The 12102-nt window shown below is 38.2% G+C and overlaps 23 non-coding genes and 23 pseudogenes across 23 annotated transcripts; all 46 read left to right on the top strand.

Annotated features, from left to right (window-relative positions):
* The first annotated feature begins 12 nt into the window (after positions 1 to 12).
* On the top strand, positions 13 to 115 carry LOC149599852 (5S ribosomal RNA; annotated as a pseudogene).
* Positions 116 to 237: 122 nt separating this feature from the next.
* On the top strand, positions 238 to 356 carry LOC149599853 (5S ribosomal RNA). The gene has a single exon (XR_016378814.1). It is a non-coding gene; the product is annotated as a 5S ribosomal RNA (ribosomal RNA).
* A 137-nt stretch (positions 357 to 493) lies between these two features.
* Positions 494 to 612, top strand: LOC149599854 (5S ribosomal RNA). Its single transcript, XR_016378462.1, has one exon. It is a non-coding gene; the product is annotated as a 5S ribosomal RNA (ribosomal RNA).
* A 136-nt stretch (positions 613 to 748) lies between these two features.
* On the top strand, positions 749 to 851 carry LOC149599855 (5S ribosomal RNA; annotated as a pseudogene).
* Positions 852 to 973: 122 nt separating this feature from the next.
* LOC149599856 (5S ribosomal RNA) lies at positions 974 to 1092 on the top strand (annotated as a pseudogene).
* A 137-nt stretch (positions 1093 to 1229) lies between these two features.
* On the top strand, positions 1230 to 1348 carry LOC149599857 (5S ribosomal RNA; annotated as a pseudogene).
* Positions 1349 to 1485: 137 nt separating this feature from the next.
* LOC149599858 (5S ribosomal RNA) lies at positions 1486 to 1588 on the top strand (annotated as a pseudogene).
* Positions 1589 to 1710: 122 nt separating this feature from the next.
* On the top strand, positions 1711 to 1829 carry LOC149599859 (5S ribosomal RNA). The gene has a single exon (XR_016377876.1). It is a non-coding gene; the product is annotated as a 5S ribosomal RNA (ribosomal RNA).
* Positions 1830 to 1966: 137 nt separating this feature from the next.
* LOC149599860 (5S ribosomal RNA) lies at positions 1967 to 2085 on the top strand. The gene has a single exon (XR_016378815.1). It is a non-coding gene; the product is annotated as a 5S ribosomal RNA (ribosomal RNA).
* Positions 2086 to 2222: 137 nt separating this feature from the next.
* On the top strand, positions 2223 to 2325 carry LOC149599861 (5S ribosomal RNA; annotated as a pseudogene).
* A 122-nt stretch (positions 2326 to 2447) lies between these two features.
* LOC149599862 (5S ribosomal RNA) lies at positions 2448 to 2566 on the top strand. Its single transcript, XR_016378612.1, has one exon. It is a non-coding gene; the product is annotated as a 5S ribosomal RNA (ribosomal RNA).
* A 140-nt stretch (positions 2567 to 2706) lies between these two features.
* LOC149599863 (5S ribosomal RNA) lies at positions 2707 to 2825 on the top strand. Its single transcript, XR_016378816.1, has one exon. It is a non-coding gene; the product is annotated as a 5S ribosomal RNA (ribosomal RNA).
* A 122-nt stretch (positions 2826 to 2947) lies between these two features.
* Positions 2948 to 3066, top strand: LOC149599864 (5S ribosomal RNA). The gene has a single exon (XR_016378817.1). It is a non-coding gene; the product is annotated as a 5S ribosomal RNA (ribosomal RNA).
* A 137-nt stretch (positions 3067 to 3203) lies between these two features.
* On the top strand, positions 3204 to 3306 carry LOC149599865 (5S ribosomal RNA; annotated as a pseudogene).
* A 122-nt stretch (positions 3307 to 3428) lies between these two features.
* LOC149599866 (5S ribosomal RNA) lies at positions 3429 to 3547 on the top strand. Its single transcript, XR_016378818.1, has one exon. It is a non-coding gene; the product is annotated as a 5S ribosomal RNA (ribosomal RNA).
* Positions 3548 to 3683: 136 nt separating this feature from the next.
* On the top strand, positions 3684 to 3802 carry LOC149599867 (5S ribosomal RNA). Its single transcript, XR_016378819.1, has one exon. It is a non-coding gene; the product is annotated as a 5S ribosomal RNA (ribosomal RNA).
* A 137-nt stretch (positions 3803 to 3939) lies between these two features.
* On the top strand, positions 3940 to 4042 carry LOC149599868 (5S ribosomal RNA; annotated as a pseudogene).
* Positions 4043 to 4164: 122 nt separating this feature from the next.
* Positions 4165 to 4283, top strand: LOC149599869 (5S ribosomal RNA). The gene has a single exon (XR_016378820.1). It is a non-coding gene; the product is annotated as a 5S ribosomal RNA (ribosomal RNA).
* A 137-nt stretch (positions 4284 to 4420) lies between these two features.
* On the top strand, positions 4421 to 4523 carry LOC149599870 (5S ribosomal RNA; annotated as a pseudogene).
* Positions 4524 to 4645: 122 nt separating this feature from the next.
* LOC149599871 (5S ribosomal RNA) lies at positions 4646 to 4764 on the top strand. The gene has a single exon (XR_016378822.1). It is a non-coding gene; the product is annotated as a 5S ribosomal RNA (ribosomal RNA).
* Positions 4765 to 4900: 136 nt separating this feature from the next.
* Positions 4901 to 5019, top strand: LOC149599872 (5S ribosomal RNA). The gene has a single exon (XR_016378823.1). It is a non-coding gene; the product is annotated as a 5S ribosomal RNA (ribosomal RNA).
* A 137-nt stretch (positions 5020 to 5156) lies between these two features.
* LOC149599873 (5S ribosomal RNA) lies at positions 5157 to 5259 on the top strand (annotated as a pseudogene).
* Positions 5260 to 5381: 122 nt separating this feature from the next.
* On the top strand, positions 5382 to 5500 carry LOC149599874 (5S ribosomal RNA). Its single transcript, XR_016378824.1, has one exon. It is a non-coding gene; the product is annotated as a 5S ribosomal RNA (ribosomal RNA).
* Positions 5501 to 5636: 136 nt separating this feature from the next.
* Positions 5637 to 5755, top strand: LOC149599875 (5S ribosomal RNA). The gene has a single exon (XR_016379184.1). It is a non-coding gene; the product is annotated as a 5S ribosomal RNA (ribosomal RNA).
* A 362-nt stretch (positions 5756 to 6117) lies between these two features.
* LOC149599876 (5S ribosomal RNA) lies at positions 6118 to 6236 on the top strand. The gene has a single exon (XR_016377899.1). It is a non-coding gene; the product is annotated as a 5S ribosomal RNA (ribosomal RNA).
* A 137-nt stretch (positions 6237 to 6373) lies between these two features.
* LOC149599877 (5S ribosomal RNA) lies at positions 6374 to 6476 on the top strand (annotated as a pseudogene).
* Positions 6477 to 6597: 121 nt separating this feature from the next.
* Positions 6598 to 6716, top strand: LOC149599878 (5S ribosomal RNA). Its single transcript, XR_016379099.1, has one exon. It is a non-coding gene; the product is annotated as a 5S ribosomal RNA (ribosomal RNA).
* A 136-nt stretch (positions 6717 to 6852) lies between these two features.
* On the top strand, positions 6853 to 6971 carry LOC149599879 (5S ribosomal RNA). Its single transcript, XR_016379041.1, has one exon. It is a non-coding gene; the product is annotated as a 5S ribosomal RNA (ribosomal RNA).
* Positions 6972 to 7108: 137 nt separating this feature from the next.
* On the top strand, positions 7109 to 7211 carry LOC149599880 (5S ribosomal RNA; annotated as a pseudogene).
* Positions 7212 to 7333: 122 nt separating this feature from the next.
* LOC149599881 (5S ribosomal RNA) lies at positions 7334 to 7452 on the top strand (annotated as a pseudogene).
* Positions 7453 to 7589: 137 nt separating this feature from the next.
* Positions 7590 to 7708, top strand: LOC149599882 (5S ribosomal RNA; annotated as a pseudogene).
* Positions 7709 to 7844: 136 nt separating this feature from the next.
* Positions 7845 to 7947, top strand: LOC149599883 (5S ribosomal RNA; annotated as a pseudogene).
* Positions 7948 to 8069: 122 nt separating this feature from the next.
* On the top strand, positions 8070 to 8188 carry LOC149599884 (5S ribosomal RNA). The gene has a single exon (XR_016378825.1). It is a non-coding gene; the product is annotated as a 5S ribosomal RNA (ribosomal RNA).
* Positions 8189 to 8325: 137 nt separating this feature from the next.
* Positions 8326 to 8444, top strand: LOC149599885 (5S ribosomal RNA). Its single transcript, XR_016378826.1, has one exon. It is a non-coding gene; the product is annotated as a 5S ribosomal RNA (ribosomal RNA).
* A 362-nt stretch (positions 8445 to 8806) lies between these two features.
* Positions 8807 to 8925, top strand: LOC149599886 (5S ribosomal RNA). The gene has a single exon (XR_016377900.1). It is a non-coding gene; the product is annotated as a 5S ribosomal RNA (ribosomal RNA).
* A 137-nt stretch (positions 8926 to 9062) lies between these two features.
* On the top strand, positions 9063 to 9165 carry LOC149599887 (5S ribosomal RNA; annotated as a pseudogene).
* Positions 9166 to 9286: 121 nt separating this feature from the next.
* Positions 9287 to 9405, top strand: LOC149599888 (5S ribosomal RNA). The gene has a single exon (XR_016378827.1). It is a non-coding gene; the product is annotated as a 5S ribosomal RNA (ribosomal RNA).
* A 136-nt stretch (positions 9406 to 9541) lies between these two features.
* On the top strand, positions 9542 to 9660 carry LOC149599889 (5S ribosomal RNA). The gene has a single exon (XR_016379043.1). It is a non-coding gene; the product is annotated as a 5S ribosomal RNA (ribosomal RNA).
* Positions 9661 to 9797: 137 nt separating this feature from the next.
* On the top strand, positions 9798 to 9900 carry LOC149599890 (5S ribosomal RNA; annotated as a pseudogene).
* A 121-nt stretch (positions 9901 to 10021) lies between these two features.
* Positions 10022 to 10140, top strand: LOC149599891 (5S ribosomal RNA; annotated as a pseudogene).
* A 362-nt stretch (positions 10141 to 10502) lies between these two features.
* LOC149599892 (5S ribosomal RNA) lies at positions 10503 to 10605 on the top strand (annotated as a pseudogene).
* A 122-nt stretch (positions 10606 to 10727) lies between these two features.
* LOC149599893 (5S ribosomal RNA) lies at positions 10728 to 10846 on the top strand (annotated as a pseudogene).
* Positions 10847 to 11225: 379 nt separating this feature from the next.
* LOC149599894 (5S ribosomal RNA) lies at positions 11226 to 11344 on the top strand. Its single transcript, XR_016378828.1, has one exon. It is a non-coding gene; the product is annotated as a 5S ribosomal RNA (ribosomal RNA).
* Positions 11345 to 11481: 137 nt separating this feature from the next.
* Positions 11482 to 11584, top strand: LOC149599895 (5S ribosomal RNA; annotated as a pseudogene).
* A 122-nt stretch (positions 11585 to 11706) lies between these two features.
* LOC149599896 (5S ribosomal RNA) lies at positions 11707 to 11809 on the top strand (annotated as a pseudogene).
* Positions 11810 to 11931: 122 nt separating this feature from the next.
* On the top strand, positions 11932 to 12034 carry LOC149599897 (5S ribosomal RNA; annotated as a pseudogene).
* Positions 12035 to 12102: the final 68 nt, after the last annotated feature.

Consider the following 12102-nt stretch of genomic DNA (forward strand, 5'->3'; position numbering starts at 1 on the left):
TCTAGCACTCTCGGCAACTGCCATATCACGCTGAAAACACCGGTTCTCGTCCGATCACCGAAGTTAAGCAGCGTCGAGCGCAGTCAGTACTTGGAAACTCTGCGTGCCGTTGGCTTTTTCACTTTTATTTCCCCTTTTAAATTCCATGAGATATGAAAAAAGCAAACATATCTTCTTTTTCTTATTGATTTATAAAGATGAAGGTTAATTAAATTCAAATTATTAAATAGCACTCTCGGCAACGGCCATATCACGCTGAAAACACCGGTTCTCGTCCGATCACCGAAGTTAAGCAGCGTCGAGCGCAGTCAGTACTTGGGAGGGAGACCACTTAGGAACACTGCGTGCCGTTGGCTTTTTCACTTTTTTTTCCTCTTTTAAATTCCAATAGATATAAAAAAAGCAAACATATTTTCTTTTTGTTATTGTTTTAAAAAGATGAAGGTTAATTTGTCTAACTTAATTTAAATTCGAATTATTAAATAGCACTCTCGGCAACGGCCATATCACGCTGAAAACACCGGTTCTCGTCCGATCACCGAAGTTAAGCAGCGTCGAGCGCAGTCAGTACTTGGGAGGGAGACCACTTAGAAACACTGCGTGCCGTTGGCAGTTTCATTTTTTTTCCTCATTTAAAATCCAATAGATATGAAAAAAGCAAACATATTTTCTTTTTGTTATTGTTTTAAAAAGATGATGGTTAATTTGTCTCACTTAATTTAAATTCGAATTATTATCTAGCACTCTCGGCAACTGCCATATCACGCTGAAAACACCGGTTCTCGTCCGATCACCGAAGTTAAGCAGCGTCGAGCGCAGTCAGTACTTGGAAACTCTGCGTGCCGTTGGCTTTTTCACTTTTATTTCCCCTTTTAAATTCCATGAGATATGAAAAAAGCAAACATATCTTCTTTTTCTTATTGATTTATAAAGATGAAGGTTAATTAAATTCAAATTATTAAATAGCACTCTCGGCAACGGCCATATCACGCTGAAAACACCGGTTCTCGTCCGATCACCGAAGTTAAGCAGCGTCGAGCGCAGTCAGTACTTGGGAGCGAGACCACTTAAGAACACTGCGTGCCGTTGGCTTTTTCACTTTTTTTCCTCTTTTTTAATTTTAATAGATATGAAAAAAGCAAACACGTTTTCTTTTTGTTATTGTTTTAAAATGATGATGGTTAATTTGTCTCACTTAGTTTAAATTCGAATTATTATCTAGCACTCTCGGCAACTGCCATATCACGCTGAAAACACCGGTTCTCGTCCGATCACCGAAGTTAAGCAGCGTCGAGCGCAGTCAGTACTTGGGAGGGAGACCACTTAGAAACACTGCGTGCCGTTGGCAGTTTCACTTTTTTTTCCTCATTTAAAATCCAATAGATATGAAAAAAGCAAACATATTTTCTTTTTGTTATTGTTTTAAAAAGATGATGGTTAACTTGTCTCACTTAATTTAAATTCGAATTATTATCTAGCACTCTCGGCAACTGCCATATCACGCTGAAAACACCGGTTCTCGTCCGATCACCGAAGTTAAGCAGCGTCGAGCGCAGTCAGTACTTGGAAACTCTGCGTGCCGTTGGCTTTTTCACTTTAATTTCCCCTTTTAAATTCCATGAGATATGAAAAAAGCAAACATATCTTCTTTTTCTTATTGATTTATAAAGATGAAGGTTAATTAAATTCAAATTATTAAATAGCACTCTCGGCAACGGCCATATCACGCTGAAAACACCGGTTCTCGTCCGATCACCGAAGTTAAGCAGCGTCGAGCGCAGTTAGTACTTGGGAGGGAGACCACTTAGGAACACTGCGTGCCGTTGGCTTTTTCACTTTTTTTTCCTCTTTTAAATTCCAATAGATATAAAAAAAGCAAACATATTTTCTTTTTGTTATTGTTTTAAAAAGATGAAGGTTAATTTGTCTAACTTAATTTAAATTCGAATTAATAAATAGCACTCTCGGCAACGGCCATATCACGCTGAAAACACCGGTTCTCGTCCGATCACCGAAGTTAAGCAGCGTCGAGCGCAGTCAGTACTTGGGAGGGAGACCACTTAGGAACACTGCGTGCCGTTGGCTTTTTCACTTTTTTTTCCTCTTTTAAATTCCAATAGATATGAAAAAAGCAAACATATTTTCTTTTTGTTATTGTTTTAAAAAGATGATGGTTAATTTGTCTCACTTAATTAAAATTCGAATTATTATCTAGCACTCTCGGCAACGGCCATATCACGCTGAAAACACCGGTTCTCGTCCGATCACCGAAGTTAAGCAGCGTCGAGCGCAGTCAGTACTTGGAAACTTTGCGTGCCGTTGGCTTTTTCACTTTTATTTCCTCTTTTAAATTCCATGAGATATGAAAAAAGCAAAGATATCTTCTTTTTCTTATTGATTTATAAAGATGAAGGTTAATTAAATTCGAATTATTAAATAGCACTCTCGGCAACGGCCATATCACGCTGAAAACACCGGTTCTCGTCCGATCACCGAAGTTGAGCAGCGTCGAGCGCAGTCAGTACTTGGGAGGGAGACCACTTAGGAACACTGCGTGCCGTTGGCTTTTTCACTTTTTTTTCCTCTTTTAAATTCCAATAGATATGAAAAAAGCCAACATATTTTCTTTTTGTTATTGTTTTAAAAAGATGAAGGTTAATTTGTCTCACTTAATTTAAATTCGAATTAGTATTAAATAGCACTCTCGGCAACGGCCATATCACGCTGAAAACACCGGTTCTCGTCCGATCACCGAAGTTAAGCAGCGTCGAGCGCAGTCAGTACTTGGGAGGGAGACCACTTAGGAACACTGCGTGCCGTTGGCTTTTTCACTTTTTTTTCCTCTTTTAAATTCCATCAGATATGAAAAAAGCAAACATATCTTCTTTTTCTTATTGATTTTTAAAGATGAAGGTTAATTAAATTCAAATTATTAAATAGCACTCTCGGCAACGGCCATATCACGCTGAAAACACCGGTTCTCGTCCGATCACCGAAGTTAAGCAGCGTCGAGCGCAGTCAGTACTTGGGAGGGAGACCACTTAGGAACACTGCGTGCCGTTGGCTTTTTCACTTTTTTTTCCTCTTTTAAATTCCAATAGATATGAAAAAAGCAAACATATTTTCTTTTTGTTATTGTTTTAAAAAGATGATGGTTATTTTGTCTCACTTAATTTAAATTCGAATTATTATCTAGCACTCTCGGCAACTGCCATATCACGCTGAAAACACCGGTTCTCGTCCGATCACCGAAGTTAAGCAGCGTCGAGCGCAGTCAGTACTTGGAAACTCTGCGTGCCGTTGGCTTTTTCACTTTTATTTCCCCTTTTAAATTCCATGAGATATGAAAAAAGCAAACATATCTTCTTTTTCTTATTGATTTATAAAGATGAAGGTTAATTAAATTCAAATTATTAAATAGCACTCTCGGCAACGGCCATATCACGCTGAAAACACCGGTTCTCGTCCGATCACCGAAGTTAAGCAGCGTCGAGCGCAGTCAGTACTTGGGAGGGAGACCACTTAGGAACACTGCGTGCCGTTGGCTTTTTCACTTTTTTTCCTCTTTTAAATTCCAATAGATATAAAAAAAGCAAACATATTTTCTTTTTGTTATTGTTTTAAAAAGATGAAGGTTAATTTGTCTAACTTAATTTAAATTCAAATTATTAAATAGCACTCTCGGCAACGGCCATATCACGCTGAAAACACCGGTTCTCGTCCGATCACCGAAGTTAAGCAGCGTCGAGCGCAGTCAGTACTTGGGAGGGAGACCACTTAGGAACACTGCGTGCCGTTGGCTTTTTCACTTTTTTTTCCTCTTTTAAATTCCAATAGATATGAAAAAAGCAAACATATTTTCTTTTTGTTATTGTTTTAAAAAGATGATGGTTATTTTGTCTCACTTAATTTAAATTCGAATTATTATCTAGCACTCTCGGCAACTGCCATATCACGCTGAAAACACCGGTTCTCGTCCGATCACCGAAGTTAAGCAGCGTCGAGCGCAGTCAGTACTTGGAAACTCTGCGTGCCGTTGGCTTTTTCACTTTAATTTCCCCTTTTAAATTCCATGAGATATGAAAAAAGCAAACATATCTTCTTTTTCTTATTGATTTATAAAGATGAAGGTTAATTAAATTCAAATTATTAAATAGCACTCTCGGCAACGGCCATATCACGCTGAAAACACCGGTTCTCGTCCGATCACCGAAGTTAAGCAGCGTCGAGCGCAGTCAGTACTTGGGAGGGAGACCACTTAGGAACACTGCGTGCCGTTGGCTTTTTCACTTTTTTTTCCTCTTTTAAATTCCAATAGATATGAAAAAAGCAAACATATTTTCTTTTTGTTATTGTTTTAAAAAGATGATGGTTATTTTGTCTCACTTAATTTAAATTCGAATTATTATCTAGCACTCTCGGCAACTGCCATATCACGCTGAAAACACCGGTTCTCGTCCGATCACCGAAGTTAAGCAGCGTCGAGCGCAGTCAGTACTTGGAAACTCTGCGTGCCGTTGGCTTTTTCACTTTTATTTCCCCTTTTAAATTCCATGAGATATGAAAAAAGCAAACATATCTTCTTTTTCTTATTGATTTATAAAGATGAAGGTTAATTAAATTCAAATTATTAAATAGCACTCTCGGCAACGGCCATATCACGCTGAAAACACCGGTTCTCGTCCGATCACCGAAGTTAAGCAGCGTCGAGCGCAGTCAGTACTTGGGAGGGAGACCACTTAGGAACACTGCGTGCCGTTGGCTTTTTCACTTTTTTTCCTCTTTTAAATTCCAATAGATATAAAAAAAGCAAACATATTTTCTTTTTGTTATTGTTTTAAAAAGATGAAGGTTAATTTGTCTAACTTAATTTAAATTCAAATTATTAAATAGCACTCTCGGCAACGGCCATATCACGCTGAAAACACCGGTTCTCGTCCGATCACCGAAGTTAAGCAGCGTCGAGCGCAGTCAGTACTTGGGAGGGAGACCACTTAGGAACACTGCGTGCCGTTGGCTTTTTCACTTTTTTTTCCTCTTTTAAATTCCAATAGATATGAAAAAAGCAAACATATTTTCTTTTTGTTATTGTTTTAAAAAGATGATGGTTATTTTGTCTCACTTAATTTAAATTCGAATTATTATCTAGCACTCTCGGCAACTGCCATATCACGCTGAAAACACCGGTTCTCGTCCGATCACCGAAGTTAAGCAGCGTCGAGCGCAGTCAGTACTTGGAAACTCTGCGTGCCGTTGGCTTTTTCACTTTAATTTCCCCTTTTAAATTCCATGAGATATGAAAAAAGCAAACATATCTTCTTTTTCTTACTGATTTATAAAGAAGAAGGTTAATTAAATTCAAATTATTAAATAGCACTCTCGGCAACGGCCATATCACGCTGAAAACACCGGTTCTCGTCCGATCACCGAAGTTAAGCAGCGTCGAGCGCAGTCAGTACTTGGGAGGGAGACCACTTAGGAACACTGCGTGCCGTTGGCTTTTTCACTTTTTTTCCTCTTTTAAATTCCAATAGATATAAAAAAAGCGAACATATTTTCTTTTTGTTATTGTTTTAAAAAGATGAAGGTTAATTTGTCTAACTTAATTTAAATTCGAATTATTAAATAGCACTCTCGGCAACGGCCATATCACGCTGAAAACACCGGTTCTCGTCCGATCACCGAAGTTAAGCAGCGTCGAGCGCAGTCAGTACTTGGGAGGGAGACCACTGAGGAACACTGCGTGCCGTTGGCTTTTTCACTTTTTTTTCCTCATTTAAAATCCAATAGATATGAAAAAAGCAAACATATTTTCTTTTTGTTATTGTTTTAAAATGATGATGGTTAATTTGTCTCACTTAGTTTAAATTCGAATTATTATCTAGCACTCTCGGCAACTGCCATATCACGCTGAAAACACCGGTTCTCGTCCGATCACCGAAGTTAAGCAGCGTCGAACGCAGTCAGTACTTGGAAACTTTGCGTGCCGTTGGCTTTTTCACTTTTATTTCCTCTTTTAAATTCCATCAGATATGAAAAAAGCAAACATATCTTCTTTTTCTTATTGATTTTTAAAGATGAAGGTTAATTAAATTCAAATTATTAAATGGCACTCTCGGCAACGGCCACATCACGCTGAAAACACCGGTTCTCGTCCGATCACCGAAGTTAAGCAGCGTCGAGCGCAGTCAGTACTTGGGAGGGAGACCACTTAGGAACACTGCGTGCCGTTGGCTTTTTCACTTTTTTTTCCTCTTTTAAATTCCAATAGATATGAAAAAAGCAAACATATTTTCTTTTTGTTATTGTTTTAAAAAGATGATGGTTAATTTGTCTCACTTAATTTAAATTCGAATTATTATCTAGCACTCTCGGCAACGGCCATATCACGCTGAAGACACCGGTTCTCGTCCGATCACCGAAGTTAAGCAGCGTCGAGCGCAGTCAGTACTTGGAAACTCTGCGTGCCGTTGGCTTTTTCAGTTTTATTTCCTCTTTTAAATTCCATCAGATATGAAAAAAGCAAACATATCTTCTTTTTGTTATTGTTTTATAAAGATGAAGGTTTTTAAATTCAAATTATTAAATAGCACTCTCGGCAACGGTCATATCACGCTGAAAACACCGGTTCTCGTCCGATCACCGAAGTTAAGCAGCGTCGAGCGCAGTCAGTACTTGGGAGGGAGACCACTTAGGAACACTGCGTGCCGTTGGCTTTTTCACTTTTTTTTCCTCTTTTAAATTCCAATAGATATAAAAAAAGCAAACATATTTTCTTTTGTTATTGTTTTAAAAAGATGAAGGTTAATTTGTCTAACTTAATTTAAATTCGAATTATTAAATAGCACTCTCGGCAACGGCCATATCACGCTGAAAACACCGGTTCTCGTCCGATCACCGAAGTTAAGCAGCGTCGAGCGCAGTCAGTACTTGGGAGGGAGACCACTTAGGAAAACTGCGTGCCGTTGGCAGTTTCACTTTTTTTTCCTCATTTAAAATCCAATAGATATGAAAAAAGCAAACATATTTTCTTTTTGTTATTGTTTTAAAAAGATGATGGTTAATTTGTCTCACTTAATTTAAATTCGAATTATTATCTAGCACTCTCGGCAACTGCCATATCACGCTGAAAACACCGGTTCTCGTCCGATCACCGAAGTTAAGCAGCGTCGAGCGCAGTCAGTACTTGGAAACTCTGCGTGCCGTTGGCTTTTTCACTTTTATTTCCCCTTTTAAATTCCATGAGATATGAAAAAAGCAAACATATCTTCTTTTTCTTATTGATTTATAAAGATGAAGGTTAATTAAATTCAAATTATTAAATAGCACTCTCGGCAACGGCCATATCACGCTGAAAACACCGGTTCTCGTCCGATCACCGAAGTTAAGCAGCGTCGAGCGCAGTCAGTACTTGGGAGCGAGACCACTTAAGAACACTGCGTGCCGTTGGCTTTTTCACTTTTTTTCCTCTTTTTTAATTTTAATAGATATGAAAAAAGCAAACACGTTTTCTTTTTGTTATTGTTTTAAAATGATGATGGTTAATTTGTCTCACTTAGTTTAAATTCGAATTATTATCTAGCACTCTCGGCAACTGCCATATCACGCTGAAAACACCGGTTCTCGTCCGATCACCGAAGTTAAGCAGCGTCGAGCGCAGTCAGTACTTGGGAGGGAGACCACTTAGAAACACTGCGTGCCGTTGGCAGTTTCACTTTTTTTCCTCATTTAAAATCCAATAGATATGAAAAAAGCAAACATATTTTCTTTTTGTTATTGTTTTAAAAAGATGATGGTTAACTTGTCTCACTTAATTTAAATTCGAATTATTATCTAGCACTCTCGGCAACTGCCATATCACGCTGAAAACACCGGTTCTCGTCCGATCACCGAAGTTAAGCAGCGTCGAGCGCAGTCAGTACTTGGAAACTCTGCGTGCCGTTGGCTTTTTCACTTTAATTTCCCCTTTTAAATTCCATGAGATATGAAAAAAGCAAACATATCTTCTTTTTCTTATTGATTTATAAAGATGAAGGTTAATTAAATTCAAATTATTAAATAGCACTCTCGGCAACGGCCATATCACGCTGAAAACACCGGTTCTCGTCCGATCACCGAAGTTAAGCAGCGTCGAGCGCAGTCAGTACTTGGGAGGGAGACCACTTAGGAACACTGCGTGCCGTTGGCTTTTTCACTTTTTTTTCCTCTTTTAAATTCCAATAGATATAAAAAAAGCGAACATATTTTCTTTTTGTTATTGTTTTAAAAAGATGAAGGTTAATTTGTCTAACTTAATTTAAATTCGAATTATTAAATAGCACTCTCGGCAACGGCCATATCACGCTGAAAACACCGGTTCTCGTCCGATCACCGAAGTTAAGCAGCGTCGAGCGCAGTCAGTACTTGGGAGGGAGACCACTTAGGAACACTGCGTGCCGTTGGCTTTTTCACTTTTTTTTCCTCATTTAAAATCCAATAGATATGAAAAAAGCAAACATATTTTCTTTTTGTTATTGTTTTAAAATGATGATGGTTAATTTGTCTCACTTAGTTTAAATTCGAATTATTATCTAGCACTCTCGGCAACTGCCATATCACGCTGAAAACACCGGTTCTCGTCCGATCACCGAAGTTAAGCAGCGTCGAACGCAGTCAGTACTTGGAAACTTTGCGTGCCGTTGGCTTTTTCACTTTTATTTCCTCTTTTAAATTCCATCAGATATGAAAAAAGCAAACATATCTTCTTTTTCTTATTGATTTTTAAAGATGAAGGTTAATTAAATTCAAATTATTAAATGGCACTCTCGGCAACGGCCACATCACGCTGAAAACACCGGTTCTCGTCCGATCACCGAAGTTAAGCAGCGTCGAGCGCAGTCAGTACTTGGGAGGGAGACCACTTAGGAACACTGCGTGCCGTTGGCTTTTTCACTTTTTTTTCCTCTTTTAAATTCCAATAGATATGAAAAAAGCAAACATATTTTCTTTTTGTTATTGTTTTAAAAAGATGATGGTTAATTTGTCTCACTTAATTTAAATTCGAATTATTATCTAGCACTCTCGGCAACGGCCGTATCACGCTGAAGACACCGGTTCTCGTCCGATCACCGAAGTTAAGCAGCGTCGAGCGCAGTCAGTACTTGGAAACTCTGCGTGCCGTTGGCTTTTTCAGTTTTATTTCCTCTTTTAAATTCCATCAGATATGAAAAAAGCAAACATATCTTCTTTTTGTTATAGTTTTATAAAGATGAAGGTTTTTAAATTCAAATTATTAAATAGCACTCTCGGCAACGGCCATATCACGCTGAAAACACCGGTTCTCGTCCGATCACCGAAGTTAAGCAGCGTCGAGCGCAGTCAGTACTTGGGAGGGAGACCACTTAGGAACACTGCGTGCCGTTGGCTTTTTCACTTTTTTTTCCTCTTTTAAATTCCAATAGATATAAAAAAAGCAAAGATATTTTCTTTTGTTATTGTTTTAAAAAGATGAAGGTTAATTTGTCTAACTTAATTTAAATTCGAATTATTAAATAGCACTCTCGGCAACGGCCATATCACGCTGAAAACACCGGTTCTCGTCCGATCACCGAAGTTAAGCAGCGTCGAGCGCAGTCAGTACTTGGGAGGGAGACCACTTAGGAACACTGCGTGCCGTTGGCAGTTTCACTTTTTTTTCCTCATTTAAAATCCAATAGATATGAAAAAAGCAAACATATTTTCTTTTTGTTATTGTTTTAAAAAGATGATGGTTAATTTGTCTCACTTAATTTAAATTCGAATTATTATCTAGCACTCTCGGCAACTGCCATATCACGCTGAAAACACCGGTTCTCGTCCGATCACCGAAGTTAAGCAGCGTCGAGCGCAGTCAGTACTTGGAAACTCTGCGTGCCGTTGGCTTTTTCACTTTTATTTCCCCTTTTAAATTCCATGAGATATGAAAAAAGCAAACATATCTCGTTTTCTTATTGATTTATAAAGATGAAGGTTAATTAAATTCAAATTATTAAATAGCACTCTCGGCAACGGCCATATCACGCTGAAAACACCGGTTCTCGTCCGATCACCGAAGTTAAGCAGCGTCGAGCGCAGTCAGTACTTGGGAGCGAGACCACTTAAGAACACTGCGTGCCGTTGGCTTTTTCACTTTTTTTCCTCTTTTTTAATTTTAATAGATATGAAAAAAGCAAACACGTTTTCTTTTTGTTATTGTTTTAAAATGATGATGGTTAATTTGTCTCACTTAGTTTAAATTCGAATTATTATCTAGCACTCTCGGCAACTGCCATATCACGCTGAAAACACCGGTTCTCGTCCGATCACCGAAGTTAAGCAGCGTCGAACGCAGTCAGTACTTGGAAACTTTGCGTGCCGTTGGCTTTTTCACTTTTATTTCCTCTTTTAAATTCCATCAGATATGAAAAAAGCAAACATATCTTCTTTTTCTTATTGTTTTATAAAGATGAAAGTTAATTAAATTCAAATTATTAACTAGCACTCTCGGCAACGGCCATATCACGCTGAAAACACCGGTTCTCGTCCGATCACCGAAGTTAAGCAGCGTCGAGCGCAGTCAGTACTTGGGAATACTGCGTGCCGTTGGCTTTTTCACTTTTGTTTCCTCTTTCAAATTCCACCAGATATGAAAAAAGCAAACATATCTTCTTTTTGTTATTGTTTTATAAAGATGAAAGTTAATTAAATTCAAATTATTAACTAGCACTCTCGGCAACGGCCATATCACGCTGAGTACACCGGTTCTCGTCCGATAACCGAAGTTAAGCAGCGTCGAGCGCAGTCACTACTTGGGAGGGAGACCACTTAGGAACACTGCGTGCCGTTGGCTTTTTCACTTTTTTTTCCTCTTTTAAATTTTAATAGATATGAAAAAAGCAAACATGTTTTCTTTTTGTTATTGTTTTAAAATGATGAAGGTTAATTTGTCTCACTTAATTTAAATTCGAATTATTAACTAGCACTCTCGGCAACGGCCATATCACGCTAAAAACACCGGTTCACGTCCGATCACCGAAGTTAAGCAGCGTCGAGCGCATACTGTACTTGGGAATACTGCGTGCCGTTGGCTTTTTCACTTTTTTTTTTCCTCTTTTAAATTCCAATAGATATAAAAAAAGCAAACATATTTTCTTTTTGTTATTGTTTTAAAAAGATGAAGGTTAATTTGTCTAACTTAATTTAAATTCAAATTATTAAATAGCACTCTCGGCAACGGCCATATCACGCTGAAAACACCGGTTCTCGTCCGATCACCGAAGTTAAGCAGCGTCGAGCGCAGTCAGTACTTGGGAGGGAGACCACTTAGGAACACTGCGTGCCGTTGGCTTTTTCACTTTTTTTTCCTCTTTTAAATTCCAATAGATATGAAAAAAGCAAACATATTTTCTTTTTGTTATTGTTTTAAAAAGATGATGGTTATTTTGTCTCACTTAATTTAAATTCGAATTATTATCTAGCACTCTCGGCAACTGCCATATCACGCTGAAAACACCGGTTCTCGTCCGATCACCGAAGTTAAGCAGCGTCGAGCGCAGTCAGTACTTGGAAACTCTGCGTGCCGTTGGCTTTTTCACTTTTATTTCCCCTTTTAAATTCCATGAGATATGAAAAAAGCAAACATATCTTCTTTTTCTTATTGATTTATAAAGATGAAGGTTAATTAAATTCAAATTATTAAATAGCACTCTCGGCAACGGCCATATCACGCTGAAAACACCGGTTCTCGTCCGATCACCGAAGTTAAGCAGCGTCGAACGCAGTCAGTACTTGGAAACTTTGCGTGCCGTTGGCTTTTTCACTTTTATTTCCTCTTTTAAATTCCATCAGATATGAAAAAAGCAAACATATCTTCTTTTTCTTATTGTTTTATAAAGATGAAAGTTAATTAAATTCAAATTATTAACTAGCACTCTCGGCAACGGCCATATCACGCTGAAAACACCGGTTCTCGTCCGATCACCGAAGTTAAGCAGCGTCGAGCGCAGTCAGTACTTGGGAATACTGCGTGCCGTTGGCTTTTTCACTTTTGTTTCCTCTTTCAAATTCCACCAGATATGAAAAAAGCAAACATATCTTCTTTTTGTT

Source organism: Phalangium opilio, unplaced genomic scaffold, assembly GCF_054372755.1.
Source record: "Phalangium opilio isolate 3A_F unplaced genomic scaffold, DU_Popi_V2 ptg000360l_1, whole genome shotgun sequence".
NCBI lineage: Eukaryota > Metazoa > Arthropoda > Arachnida > Opiliones > Phalangiidae > Phalangium > Phalangium opilio.